This window comes from Myotis nattereri (genome assembly GCF_964212035.1).
Source record: "Myotis nattereri genome assembly, chromosome: 5".
Classification (NCBI taxonomy): Eukaryota; Metazoa; Chordata; class Mammalia; order Chiroptera; family Vespertilionidae; genus Myotis; species Myotis nattereri.
Window position 1 is genome coordinate 77,402,854 of NC_138080.1, and position 14,024 is coordinate 77,416,877.

Below are 14,024 nucleotides of genomic sequence, written 5' to 3' on the forward strand. Positions count from 1 at the left end.
TGCTCTCTCAGGAGCCTGTGGACATTGTCTCAAGTGCCTGGGGAAGCCAGTTTTAATTCAGAGTTGGATATTCTTGGCCTGAGTTATTGGAAATGTTGAATTCTGTAATGGATTGAATAGAAGGCAGGTAGACCAGTGGCTCAGGGTCAGTGGGGTCGTGTCTGCCCCGCACATACTGGACTGCCTAAGTAAAGGTCATCAAGTGAGGCCTTTAGTCTGGCTTCTCAGGGAGACATGTCACCTGCTTGGCTAAGATGCTCACTTGACAGATTGCCAGTTCCACCAGAAATCTTCTATGTGGACACCCACTTAGAGAAATAGTTTTAAATATGTTTCTGGGTTTCTCAGCCCTGCAAAGGTGAATTTTTTTGGCCTTTCAATTGTTCTTGTACTAGGTTTGCAAAGGAATTTTCCTCTCCAGGTTATAGACACTGTGTGTGTGTGTGTGTGTGTGTGTGTGTGTGTGTTAAAGTGTTAGTGATGATTATAAATCACTAGCATTGACTAAGTGCCTACTAGAAGGACAGGCATCCTGTAAAATATGTTACATGAATTAGCCCCTTTTTACATCCGAGGAAACTGAGGCTCATTTAAAAGGTTAATTCCTCTGTGAGATCACATAGCTAGTGAATAGCAGAGCTAGGATATGAGCCTACATCTTTGACTCTGAAGTCTTTGCAATTGACTGTAGTGTTCAAAATAAGGGTAATAGTTTAGAGGAAAAAAGCATGGATCAAAAGCATCTTTGGTTAGGCCTGTTCTTCACAATTCTCATGTTGCTAGTTGAGAATATTCTGTTGCCCACAAATTAAGATCTGATGTTCTATTTGCAGTGGCTAGAACAGTTAACAATGTTTTCCATGAAAAAGTCATGCTGATACACGTAATCATATTCTGGGGCAAAGAAGGCCTTTCCTTGGTGGACCAAGCACTGTTTATGTGATTGATCAGTCACCAACACCCAGGGAAGGTCCTGTCCTATGACATGTGCGTGCTTGGCAATGATCTTGCCATGCATTTTGCTTAATAATTTTCATTATTTTTAATTAAAGTTGAAGAAGTGCAGACTCTAGCTGAAATTAAGGTAGGTTGTGTTGCCGGAATCTGGTAATTACTTTAATTGATCACAAGATAGTTTCCTTGATCACCAATTAGACTAAATTGCCGATCATGTTTCAAGACGTGAAGAAATGCCCAAACTGATTTATGTAATAGTGTTTTCATTTCTAATCAGACATAAATATCATTTCCTTCCATGGCAATTGTGTTTTATAAAAGAAGGGTTATGGGCCTACAAACATAAAGGTGATTCGTAAACAATAGAGTTCTAATTCATTGAATTAGTAAAGGAAGTATTTAGAAGCTTAATGGAGATTGTACTGGGGAAATTACTTTGGAGTCGCTGGTGCTCATTTTCTTAGTGGGAGATATGTTCTTTTTTAGTGCATAATTAAAATAGTCTACAATCAAAATATAAAAGGCAGCTGATTTAAAGAACATTTCAAAGAGAACTGCTCTGAGTAATGAAAGATTTGTATTGTAAATATGTGCTAGAAGTTAAGTCTTAGAACTTTAATAAATTATACATGTTATTTGACTGAAGCTGCATTTTAAACTCAGGGTGCTGTTAAACATTTCACAGATTGATACAGGATTTTTGTTTTGGTTTTGTGCATCTGATAGTCTTTCATATTTTCATGGAATAAAATGAAACAAAAGGAACTTTAAGAAAAATTAAAGTTCCCAAAGAATACTTGATTTGGGGTTCATGGAAAAATCTTTTAATTGCTGATGGTTTGGAGATTTCCAAATGACAAACTTCATTGGCCCAATTTACTGTGATTGTAATGCTTACATTCCTTAAAATGGCAGAGTGACTTAAAAAGTCATACTTCATCATGCATTCATTGACTTGTTCATAAAATGTTTGTAATTTGCAATAGAGGAAAGACTGAAACTATTATCAGCCATTATATGTTATTTGTTGGCCATATGTTTGTTTGAAATGGCCGTGGCTCAACAGAACATGGCTCATAGACAAACTATGCTGTAAATTGGCACTAAAAACCCACCTAAACAGGTAGGCATATGTTAAGAAGTTAACATGAGCCAAAATATTTTAATATGAACCAGGTTACATATAGGATCCCAGCTGCTTTAACAGTGAGATCTTCATTTGCATGACTTCTTCATTTTATCCCCAAACTAATTTTTAAACATAGATCATGTATATATGTGGTACAAAATTCAAAAGGTACCAAAGAGTATAGAAGTCTCTTCCTGTTCCTGATTCTCAATCACCCAGTTCCCTCCTCCATGCCCCCCATTATTTACATTATAACTAGCTCTAGAGATGTTAATGCATATATTTTATTCTTTCATTTTTATAAAATTCATAAACTATTTTTACACCTTTTTTTCATTTAGTAACTTATCTAGGAGGTATCCATGCTAGAGGATAAATAGTTTCTTGATTCTTTGTAATGACTGCGTAGTACTCCAGTGTATAAATGTACCATAATATGTTTAATCAGGCCCCTGTTGAGGGACATTTGGCTCTCTCAAGACCACGGCTGTAACCATCTGTGCTGCAGGGACCATTCTTTAATTTATGTTTGCGTATGTCTGCAGACAAATTCCTAGAAGTTGACTTGTTTGGTCGAAAGGCATGGACATTTTTTACCTAAGGGCATGGGTATTTAAAATTTTGATATTGTCATATTCTCTTCTGTAGTGATTATTATCAGTTTATATTCACCAGCAATGCATGAGAGTGCCTCTTCTCTTCTATCTTCACCAACAGAATATTATCGAAATCTTTGATCTTTACCAAACAGGTTTAACTTAGTTCCCCCCTCAGCTTTATTGAGATATAATGGACATAAAGCGTAGTTTAAATTTATGCTTCCTTTATCATGTATGAAATTGAGCAGTTTTTATGTTTAAAAGCAATTCTTTTCTGTTATGTCTATTATGTCCTTTGTCCATTTAAAAAAATCATGTGGTTGGTCTTTTTCTTATTAATTTGTAGGAGCGCTTTATATGTTAAGGCAATAAGTACCGCAGATACAATTTGTTGTGTGTCTTTTAATTTGTTTGTTGTTTGGTTTTTATTCCCATACAGGAAAAAAATTTTAATGTAAGATTTGTCTATGTTTTAGTAGTGGTTTAAAGTTTTCTTTAAACCACTTTGGAACTTATACATTTCTTATTAAGTTTACTCCTAGATAAATTTTGGTTCCATTGTAAATGGGTTGTTTTCTTCCAATATTTTTTCTAATTAGTTAATTATATAAAACTTCTGTTGACTTATTTTGACTTCTTTGTTTTATTCTTTTTTTTTAAAATATATTTTATTGATTTTTTACAGAGAGGAAGGGAGAGAGATAGAGAGTTAGAAACATCGATGAGAGAGAAACATCGATCAGCTGCCTCCTGCACATCTCCCACTGGGGACATGCCTGCAACCCAGATACATGCCCTTGACCGGAATCGAACCTGGGACCCTTCAGTCCGCAGGCCGACGCTCTATCCACTGAGCCAAACCGGTTTCGGCTTCTTTGTTTTATTCTTGACTTTAATGTGAATTCTAGTGTTTTCTTATTAAGAATGATATTAAGAATATATTCTAATCATTTAAAGAGGGGTTCATATATTCTTATTTCATTAAGAATTTTAATATAGGGCTTGGCTGGGTTGGTTAGAGTGTTGTCCTGATATACCAAGGTTGTGGGTTCAATTTCTGATCAGGTCACATACAAGAAGAAACCAATGATGTATAAATAACTGGAACAACAAAGTGATGTTTCTCCCCCCACCCCCCCCACCCCCACTTCTCTCTCTCTAAAACAAAAATTTTTTTTAAAGAATTTTAATATATAATAAATATTGAATTTATTAAGTATCTTTTCAGAAGTCATATGAATTTTTGATTAATATGATAAATTATGTCAATATATTACCTAATATTGAACCATCCTTGCATTCTCAGAATAAATCCTATTTGTTCATGGTATTTTGTTCTTTCAGTGTTTTGCTAGGTTTTGTTTATTAAGATTTTTTTTTTTTTAAATATATTTTATTGATTTCTTACAGAGAGGAAGGGAGAGAGATAGAGAGTTAGAAACATTGACCAGCTGCCTCCTGCACATCTCCCACTGGGGATGTGCCCGCAACCCAGGTACATGCCCTTGACCGGAATCGAACCCGGGACCCTTGAGTCCGCAGGCCGACGCTCTATCCACTGAGCCAAACCGGTTTCGGCTTGTTTATTAAGATTTTAATAAATATGAGATCAATCTACATTTTCATTATTATATGCTATCTCTGTGGGAACTTGGAGACAGTGTTATGATAGTGTATAAAAATAACTTGGAGCCGAAACCGGTTTGGCTCAGTGGATAGAGCGTCGGCTTGCGGACTGAAAGGTCCCAGGTTCGATTCCGGTCGAGGGCATGTACCTGGGTTGCGGGCACATCCCCGGTAGGAGATGTGCAGGAGGCAGCTGATCGATGTTTCTCTCTCATCGATGTTTCTAACTCTCTATCTCTCTCCCTTCCTCTCTGTAAAAAATCAATAAAATATATTAAAAAAAATAACTTGGAAATGTTCTTTTTCTATGCTCTGGAACAGTTTAGTATTAGAATTTAAGGTTTTTTAGAATTCCTCTGTGAAATGATTGGGAACTAACTTTTTGGTGTTACTCTTAGACACATTTCTCTTTTATAGTTGTTTAATTGTTTAGATATTGTTCTCTTCTGGGGTCAGTTTTGATAATTTTTATTTCTCAGAGAACTATTTTACCTATGTTATAAAATTTGACTTAACTTTGTATTTGCCTAAAAACTTTTTGTATGTTTTAAAATCTCTTTTATCCGTAGTTACTTCCCTGTTGTCATTTCCTCTTTTGTTTACCTGTGCTCTCATTGTCTTTGTTTTTATTTTGTTTTAGATGGAGTAACCTATTTTCTATTGTATAATTTTTTCAGATACAGCATTTTGATTTATTAGTTTTATTGTTTTTCTCATTTCTAATTCATTTATATCTACTTTTCTTTTTATTTATATTCTTTCCTGTTCTCCTTAAATTTATTTTGTTGTTATTTTTTTACCTTCTTGATTGGGTGCTTAGTATATTTATTTATATATTTTAAAAAGTATGTTTTTATTGATTTTAGAGAGAGAGGAAGGGAGAGGGAGAGATAGAAACATCAGTGATGAGTGAGAATCATCAATCAGCCATCTCCTGCCCACCACCCACTGGGAACTGAGGCCTAGCCAGAAACCCAGGCATGTCCTCTGACCAGGAATTGAACCAATGACCTCTTGATTCATGGGTAGACATTCAACCACTGACTTATACTGGTGGGGCAATATATTTATTTTTATTCAATTGTGTTCATTAAGGTATTTAAGTATTTAAAATATTTACTCTGATTATTGCTTTAGATGTATCCCTATATGTAGTACTTATTACATTCATTTTTATTTTAGTTTTAATGTCTTCTTTGACTTAAGATTTTTGGTTTTTTTGACTCAAGATTTTTAAAAGAAGGATTTAAAAAAATTTTCATGTAATACTTTTGTAACTTTTGGGTTGTAGTTTGTTTGTTTGTTCATCCTCACCTGAGGATATATTTTTCATTAATTTTAGAGAGAGAGGAAGGGTGAGGGAGGGAGGGAGAGAGAGAGAGAGAGAGAGAGAGAGAGAGGAGAGAGAAAGAAGCATCGATCAGTTGCCTACTGTACATGCCCTGAGGAAGGGGGGGAGAGAGAGAGAGAAAAAGAGAGAGAGAGAGGGCGAGAAAAGAAAGAGAAAGAGACATCGATCAGTTGCCTCCTTTACATGCCCTGACTGGGGATTAAACCTGCAACCTGGGTATGTGTCCTGACTATGAATTGAACCTATGATCTTTTGGTTCAGGGGATGATGCTCTAACCCAGTGGTCGGCAAACCGTGGCTTGCGAGCCACATGTGGCTCTTTGGCCCCTTGAGTGTGGCTCTTCTACAAAATACCACGTGCAGGCGCGCATGTACAGTGCGATTGAAACTTCGTGGCCCATGTGCAGAAGTCGGTTTTCGGCCTGGGAGAGTCTATTTTGAAGAAGTGGCATTAGAGGAAGTGGGGGGTGTCGGTCGGTCAGTCCATGGGATACGCAGTGCGGGGAGGTACATTGTTTTGAGGTACGTTCACTGAGGTCGACCCCTTCCAACTCTCCCATCCACACTCGTCTATCTGAAACAAGTATACAAGACAAGTGTGGATGGGAGAGTTGGAAGGGGTTGACCTCAGGGAACGTACCTCAATCAGATTGAGGAAGTTTTTAGCAAAGGCCAGCTTAGGAGTACCCTAATTAAATTAATAACAATGTACCTACCTATATAGTTAAGTTTAAAAAATTTGGCTCTCAAAAGAAATTTCAATCGTTGTACTGTTGATATTTGGCTCTGTTGTCTAATGAGTTTGCCGACCACTGCTCTAACCAACTGAGTCACACTGGCCAGGACTGTTAATATTTTTATTATTGAACTAGAAGCCCATTGTACGAAGATTCGCGCAATAGGCCTTCCTTCCCCTGGCTGCTGGCACCGGTTTTCCTCCAGCACCAGGGACCCAGGCCTTTGGTCTGGCTGCAGTGAGGCTTGGCTTCTCCACTGTGGCCTCAGCAAGGTTTGGCTTCTCCGCTGTGGCCGCAACGAGGCTTGGCTTCTCGGCTGTGGCTGCAGTGGAGAAGCCAAGCCTCTTCAGTCTTCAGTCTTCAGTCTTCCCTCTGGCCGGAGCCTTCAGTCTTCGCTCCATGCCTGCGTATGCAAATTAACTGCCATCTTTGTTGGGTTAATTTGCATAGTTGCTCTGATTGGCTGGTGGGCGTAGAGGAGTGACACCAGTTTGCATGTTTCCCTTTTATTAGTGTAGCTGTTGACAGTACTATTTCTACTTTTTGGAATTTATTGCGATTTTTTTTGTGTGGGCTAATATATGTTCACGTTCTATAGATGGATATTATCCATCATATGGATATTTGATGGATATTTTAAAAGCTATATTCTTTCTTTCTGTCAGGTGGGGATATAACAAGAAGTTGGCTGTATGCAATCTGGAAGAGGGTTCTCACCAGCACCTACCCATGATCATATACCCTTTTCTTAGACTTTCAGTTTTCAGTACTCTGAATCCTTCAAGGAATTTGCTAATTACTCAATGAAGTGGAAAAGGAAAGGATGATGATGGTGCACAATGCTAGTGACTTGCTGATCAAACCGCTGGCAAATTTTTGGAAGGAGCAATTAGGCTTCACCAAATTAGATATAGGCCTGTTTTGTGAGCTCCAATAAGTATGTACCATGTAACTAAGATAATCTACCAGAACTAAATGTAGTCACTCGACCAAATATCTAACCCTTTTAGGACTAAGAACACACCATTCAGTGGTTATTTTATCTGGAATGTCATAACAAACAGTTTGAATCCAGGATATGAAAGTAGCAAGTTATGAGAAGAAAGAGCAGACTAGTAGAAGTGCTCCCATTGTCTGGTATCATCAATCAAGTTGACATGGGCATTTTTTGAGTGATTGGAATTCAAGCAAAGTCAGTTCTCTGGCTATTCTGGATTCCATTTTGTTCATCTGAAGTCTCATTAACAAAAATACTTAATTGGAAAAGTATATAGCCCTGGCTGGTTGGCTCGGTTGGAACATCGTCCTGTACTCTGAAAGGTTGTGGGTTTGATACCCGGTTGGGGCACATGCTGGAGGCAACTGATCAATGTTTGTCTCTCACATTGATGTTTCGCTCCCCCTTTCTCTCTTTCTAAAATCAATAAGCATGTCCTCAGGTGAGGATTAAAAATAAGAGCGAGAGAGAGTATATAATGGAGAGAAAAATCTTTAAAATCAGTATGAAAATAATTACTTGTTAAGTATGAAAGTATAGTATGAAAATAATTACTTGTTAAGTAACATGAAAATTATTACATAATCCTATCTAATAATAGAGAAACATGGTAATTAACCGTAACTTTGCTACCCTTCCCATTGGCTAATCAACGAGATATGCAAATTAACTGCCAACCAAGATGGCGGCCAGCAGCCAGGCAGCTGAAGCAAACAGGAGGTTTGCTTGCTCCAGTGATGGAGGTAGCCAAGGTTCCCCGCCTGCCGCTGCCAGCCTCTGAGCTGCACTCTAAGAAACAATGTTGCAATTATAGAAGCTAAAAAACCCCCAGAAACATGCTTTCAGCCAGCTGGGCCTCAGAGCTGGAGTTGCAACAGTGTTTCAATTATAGAAGGTAAATAAATCCCAGATATCTGCTTTCAGCAGCCGAGGTCTCAGAGCTGGAGCCGAGCCTCAGAGCTAAAGCTGGCTCTCAGTTCCAGTGACAGCCATAGAAGGTAAATAAATCCCAGAATAAAAAAAAAGAAAAAAAGGAGAGGTTGGGAGCTTTCAGTCACCCGCCAGCCTGAAAACAGCCCTCAGTTCCTCACCCAGACTGGCCAGGCACCCCAGTGGGGTCCCCCACCCTGAAGGGGGTGTGACAAGCTGCAAACAGCCATCATCCCCTCACCCAGGCTGGCCAGGCACCCAAGCGGACCCCCACCCTGATCTGGGACACCCTTCAGGGCAAACCAGCCGGCCCCCACCCGTGCACCAGGCCTCCATCCTATATAGTAAAAGGGTAATATGCAAACTGACCCTAACAGCAGAAGGACTGGGAATGACTAGTCACCATGACACACACTGACCACCAGGGGGCAGACGCTCAATGCAGGAGCTGCCCTCTGGTGGTCAGGGCGCTCTCACATGGGAGGAGCTCTGCTCAGCCACAAGCCAGGCTGATGGCTGCCAGTACAGCGGTGGTGGTGGGAGCCTCTTCTGCCTCCTCAGTGGCGCTAAGGATGTCCGACTGCAGTTTAGGCCTGCTTCCCGCTGGCAAGTGGACATCCCCTGAGGGCTGCTAGGCTGCCAGAGGGATGTCTGATTGCCATCTTAGGCCCAATCCCCTGGGGAGCGGGCCTAAGCCAGCAGGTGGTCATCCCCTGAGGGGTCCCAGACTGCGAGAGGGCACAGGCCAGGCTGAGGGCTCCCCCGAGTGCACAAATTTTTGTGCACCGGGCCTCTAGTTCTATATAATAAAAGCATAATATGCAAATTGACCCTAATGATGGAACGACCAGGAACGACCAGTCGCTATGATGTGCACTGACCACCAGGGGGAAGACACTCAATGCAGGAGCTGCCCCCTGGTGGTTAGTGTGCTTTCACAGGGGGAGCTTTGCTCAGCCACAAGCCAGGCTGACAGATGCAAGCGCAGTGGCAGTAGCGGGAGCCTCTCCTGCCTCCTCAGCAGCGCTAAGGATGTCCAACTACAGCTTAGGCCTGCTCCCCGGGGACTGGGCCTAAGCTGGCAGGCGGACATCCCCCGAGGGCTCCCAGGCTGCCAGAGGGATGTCTGACTGCCAGCTTAGGCCTGATCCCCTGGGGAGTGGGCCTAAGCTGGCAGGTGGACATCTCCCCAAGGGCTCCTGGGCTGCCAGAGGGATGTCTCACTGCCAGCTTAGTCCTGGTCCCCTGGGGAGCAGGTGGACATCCCCTGAGGGGTACCAGGCTGTGAGAGGGCACAGGCTGGGCTGAGAGACCCTCCCCCCAGCACCCGAGTGCATGCATTTTGTGCACTGGGCCTCTAGTACTGAATAAAGTTTCCTAAAATCTTGATAAGCTTTGCTCATCTGACTTCTATTTTGAAGTTACTGTGTGGAAGGATGATGGACAGATGATGTAAAAATAAAAAGCTATAAAGTTTTAGAGTTTAAAATATATCAATTAGTTCTATCTTTTAAACTATGTGTTTTTAAGTAGTCCATATCCATACTTTTGTTTGCTTAATCTGCCATGGATTAAGAGATGTGAATTAAAGTATCTAACTACACATGTTTCTATTTATCCTATATTTCTGTAATTTCTGCCTCATTGATTTTTTAAAGAAAAAGAACTGCTGTACTTTATTTTTATTTGTTATTATTATTATTTTATTGATCTCAGAGAGAGGAAGCATCTATCAGTTGCCTTTCACATGTGCCTGGACCAAGGATAGAACCTGTAACCTGGGTATGTGCCCTGCCTAGGAATTGAATCCTTCACCTTTTGCTGTACAGGAGGATGCTCCAAACAACTGAACCATATTGACCAGGGCCTGCCTCTTGATTTTTGATGCTATTTGTAGTATAGATATTCACAATTGTTCAGTCTTCATTGTAGATATACTTTATAACTATAAATTACCCTTATGATTTCTTAAAACATTTTTTTACACTTTTTCCCGTGTCCTTTTATTTTTAGTGGTTGAGGTTTGCTTTGAGATGCATTGTAAAGTTTTCTTTTAATTGGTTGGGTTTAGGTTTTTTAGTTTATTGATTAGAAAGATGTTTGGTCTTATAAAACCAATAAACTTTTTCCTCCCATAATTTAAATCTTAATATGAATTGTGTTTTCTTTGCTTCATTTTAACTATGTTTTTCTTTACTTAATTGTGAATGTTTTTATTTTTGTTTTGGTTCTTGGATACTATTATACCTATAATTTTACATGGCAAATTTAATCCTCTATTTCTTTAGATGGCATTTAGATAACATTTCTTTATATAGTGGTCTCCCACTAAGCAATATCAGAATTATACTTCTAGTTTCCCTTCACCAGATCATTTTAGTTCATATTATTTTTAGTACTTATATTTCATACCTTTAAATATACATACGTCTGTAACAATTGATCTCAGCTTTCAAGATTTTTAAAACTTTCATCTACCTTATTTCTTTCCCTTTTTCCTTCAACGCTTTTAATAGTTTATTAACTTGCATTTCATTCTGTGTCTATAACCCCCACAATTGTTTTAAATATATTTCTAGAGCTGAGTGAATTTAGTGCCCACTGCCAATACCTTTGGTATGGTTTCTCTATTCATCTCTTAGTTACTTATATTTCACCCTTTTTAAATAAAAGTTTCCTCAAGAAGGATGAATGGGAATTATTCCCTGAATTACTGCATTAAAAATTTTTTTAAAAATATATTTTATTAATTTTTTTACAGAGAGGAAGGGAGAGGGATAGAGAGAGTTAGAAACATCGATGAGCGAGAAACATCGATCAGCTGCCTCCTGCACACCCCCCACTGGGGATGTGCCCGCAGCCAAGGTACATGCCCTTGTCCGGAATCGAACCTGGGACGCTTCAGTTCGCAGGCCAACGCTCTATCCACTGAGCCAAACCGGTTACAGCTGCATTAAAAATTTTATGTCTCTTGCATTAATTTTGAACACTTCAATTTAGCTAGGTATAAATATTTTTTTGCACTTTCGTTTCCTAAAATTTTGATAAGCATTGCTCATCTGACTTCTATTTTGAAGTTACTGTGTGGAAGGTTGAAGTCAATCAGATTCTTTTTATCCTTAGAGGTTAATTGATCTTTTTTTTTTTTTTTTTCTTCAAAGGATTTTTTTCTTCTTCTTCTTTAATGGTTGTATATACTGGTTGAATTCTTACCATCTATAGATTAAAATCTCTTATTTCTGGAAAATTTTCTTGACTTACATTTCTAATTTTTCTGGGAATTTTGGTTCTCTTATAATAATTGTCTATATATTAAATCTACTTTGTTTTCTAGATTTTTGAATTCTTATAAACTGTTATTGATTTCTACTTTATTTTGCCCATTTTTTCAGTTCTGTTCTGTAAATTCTTACTGGATAATTAGTGATGTCTGTTCTGCCTTGGGCTGTTTTCAGCTTCTTTTTTTAAAAATAATTTTTTATTTTTTGATTACAGTTGATATACAATATTATATTAGTTTCAGGTGTATAACATAGTGATTAGAACTTTACGGAATGGTTTTAGAGAGCCTGTACTTTTAGCGAGTTCAGGGCCTTTAGATTCCAACTGGCATCCTGGTAATAAGTAGCAAGGACTGTAAAAAATCTTAGCAAGAAGGGACAGATGCTGTTCACCATCTGCTAAGCTTGCTGTTGAGTCATATTCTTTCTTTATTATGTTTCAGATAATCAGAATTCTCCTATGAGGTTTTGCTTTTCTCCTCTCCTACCCACACATTCTTTTACAGAAATTCTTTATTTTGGATGTGTATTGTTCAGGATGTTTTTAATTAGTGGATTTAAAATAAATATTTTGGGGATTATTTGGTTTCGTTATATGGAAGAAGGGTTATGGAATAGCCTCCTTGTTCCAAGAGTAGTTTGTGTTCTTTCCCTAAGCAAGAATTAGGAGTAAATCTTGTGTAAATGGTTTATTAGGAGTAAATCTTATGTAAATGGTTTTGTGATATTTTATTAAATGCAAATATTAGATGATGGTTGAGGGAATTATATAAAGCTTAGGAAAATACAAAGTTAGAGGGTCTTTGGATGAGCCTCCCTTTTTACATTGTATATGGGTGTTCTGTTTTAAGTCATATCTGTGATGAAATAGATTTTGCTAGTATGCTTACTTGTAGTCCAAGATTTGAGGAGCACTTCTGACCATGTTAAAATCATCAATTTGATCTATTTGGCTCTTGGGAAAAGGTAAGGGATTCTAAGTATCACTTTGGACCTTTTAGGATAACATGGTTCAAAGAAACTGTGGCCACAGGGGTTTAAGGAGTTGCGCAGTGACTGACTGTCCATCTCACTTGTTGTCATTAAGCTGTTTTCCCCAGTAAATGTTTTTTTTTAAATTTTTCTATTTATTTATTTTATTTTTTTTTAAATTAAATCTTTATTGTTCAGATTATTACAGTTGTTCCTCTTTTTTCCCCCCATAGCTCCCCTCCACCCGATTTCCACCAAACCCTCTGCCCTTACCCCCACCACTCACTGTTCTCATACGTAGGTGTACAATTTTTGTCCAGTCTCTTCCCACACCCCCCATTCCCTTCCCCCCCCGAGAATAGTCAGTCCACTCCCTTTCTGTGCCCCTGATTTTATTATATTCACCAGTGTATTCTGTTCATCAGATTATTTATTCACTTGATTTTTAGATTCACTTGTTGATAGATGTGTGTTTGTTATTCATAATTTGTATCTTTACCTTTTTCTTCTTCTTCCTCTTCTTTTTTTAAAATTTTTTTATTTTTTCTTTAATTAAATCTTTATTGTTCAGATTATTACATTTGTTCCTCTTTTTCCCCCCCACAACTCCCCTCCACCCAGTTCCCAGCCCACCCTCCGCCCTTACTCCCCACCCACTGTCCTCATTCATAGGTGCATGATTTTTGTCCAGTCTCTTCCCGCATCCCCCACACCCCTTTCCCCCCCAAGAATAGTCAGTCCATTCCCTTTCTATGTCCCTGACTCTATTATAATCTCCAGTTCATTCTGTTCATCAGATTATGTATTCCCTTGATTTTTAGATTCACTTGTTGATAGATGTGTATTTGTTGTTCATAATTTGTATCTTTACCTTTTTCTTCTTCCTCTTCTTAAAGGATACCTTTCAGCATTTCATATAATACAGGTTTGGTGGTGATGAACTCCTTTAGCTTTTCCTTATCTGTGAAGCTCTTTATCTGACCTTCAATTCTGAATGTTAGCTTTGCTGGATAAAGTAATCTTGGTTGTAGGTTCTTGGCATTCATCACTTTGAATATTTCTTGCCACTCCCTTCTGGCCTGCAAAGTTTCTGTTGAGAAATCAGCTGACAGTCGTATGGGTACTCCCTTGTAGGTAACTGATTGTTTTTCTCTTGCTGCTTTTAAGATTCTCTCTTTGTCTTTTGCCCTTGGCATTTTAATTATGATGTGTCTTGATGTGGTCCTCTTTGGATTCCTTTTGTTTGGGGTTTTCTGCACTTCCTGGACTTGTAAGTCTATTTCTTTCACCAGGTAGGGGAAGTTTTCTGTCATTATTTCTTCAAATAGGTTTTCAGTATCTTGCTCTCTCTTGTCTTCTGGCACCCCCATAATTCAGATGTTGGTACACTTGAAGTTGTCCCAGAGGCTCCTTACACTATCTTCATATTTTTGGATTCTTTTTTC

The 14,024-nt window shown here is 38.6% G+C and overlaps 1 protein-coding gene across 1 annotated transcript in view; it reads left to right on the forward strand.

Annotated features, from left to right (window-relative positions):
• PCBD2 (pterin-4 alpha-carbinolamine dehydratase 2) overlaps positions 1–14,024 on the forward strand; it is a 61,714-nt gene that overhangs the window by 40,250 nt on the left and 7,440 nt on the right. The gene's annotated exons all lie outside the window — the stretch shown is intronic.